Source organism: Colobus angolensis, unplaced genomic scaffold (genome assembly GCF_000951035.1).
Source record: "Colobus angolensis palliatus isolate OR3802 unplaced genomic scaffold, Cang.pa_1.0 Scaffold114, whole genome shotgun sequence".
In the NCBI taxonomy this organism is placed as follows: Eukaryota; Metazoa; Chordata; class Mammalia; order Primates; family Cercopithecidae; genus Colobus; species Colobus angolensis.
Genome location: NW_012112475.1, coordinates 2,758,034 through 2,759,286, shown reverse-complemented (window position 1 = coordinate 2,759,286; position 1,253 = coordinate 2,758,034). Strand labels below are relative to the sequence as shown.

Below are 1,253 nucleotides of genomic sequence, written 5' to 3'. Positions count from 1 at the left end.
TCAGCCTCCTGAGTAGCCGGGACTACAGGCGTGTGCCACTATGCCCAGCTAATTTTTGTATTTTTAGTAGAGACGGGGTTTCACCATGTTAATTGGCCAGTATGGTCTTGATCTCTTGACCTCGTGATCTGCCCGCCTCAGCCTCCCAAAGTGCTGGGATTACAGGCGTGAGCCACTGTGCCTAGCCAGGATTCCAGTTTTACAGATGAGGACATTAAGGCTCAGATTAGTTAATAAATTACTCAAAGTCACACAGCTGGTAAGTGGCAGAGTGAGGATTCAAACCCAGGTCTGTCTGATTCTGAAGCTTCTATCAGCAACAACCTCACTCCTCATGCTGCCTTCAGGCCCGTGGGTGAATTCCCCCAGCCATTGTCTCTCGCAGCCTGGTACCAGCAACAGAGTGCTGGTTCTTTTCTTCCGAAGACCCTTGCATCTGTGGGAGCTGTGCTTGTTGGGAAGCTGGGTTAGTTCAACTCTCACAAGGATGATGGGCAAATACATTAGATAATTCAACAAATATTTCAACAAATTCATTCATTTAGCAAATATTTATTGAACACCTAGTAGGTCAGATCCAGTGCTAATCCGTAGGTTATTCTGGTGAGCAAAACCAGAGGTGGCCCTGTCTTCATGAAGTTTACCTAGTGGAGGCAGGCTGACAGTAATTAAATAAGTACACAAATAAATATATAACCACAGGCCGGGCAGGTGGCTCACGCCTGTAATCCCAGCACTTTGGGAGGCAAAGGCAGGTGGATCACCTAAGGTCAGGAGTTCGAGACTAACCTGGCCAACATGGTGAAAACCAGTCTCTACTAAAAATACAAAAATTAGCTGGGCGTGGTGGCAGGTGCCTGTAATCCCAGCTACTCAGGAGGCTGAGGCAGGAGACTCAACCGAACCTAGGAGGTGGAGGTTGTAGTGAGCAGAGATCACGCCACTGCACTACAGCCTGGGCAACAAGAGTGGAACTCTGTCTCAAAAAAATAAATAACCACAGACTGTGCCGGGAGAATGTATAATGAGGAACTGACCCCACCTGGAGGGTAAGGACACGACACTGAGTGATCAGAGATCAGAAAGGGTAGGGCTAATAACCAGCTAAATGAGAACAGGACTAGGAAGAGTGCAAGCTCTCCATACTTGGTGTTTCTTGCTCTGAAGGTTTTCAGATCCTTCCCCTTCACAAATTTCTTTTCCTTCCCTCCCTCCCTCCTTCCTTCCTTCCTTCCTTCCTTCCTTCTTTCCCT

At 47.7% G+C, this 1,253-nt stretch overlaps 1 protein-coding gene across 3 annotated transcripts in view; it reads left to right on the top strand.

The window, feature by feature from the left end:
- The window catches only part of CCM2L (cerebral cavernous malformation 2-like), a 12,943-nt gene that overhangs the window by 4,569 nt on the left and 7,121 nt on the right, over positions 1-1,253 (top strand). The window lies entirely within an intron of this gene.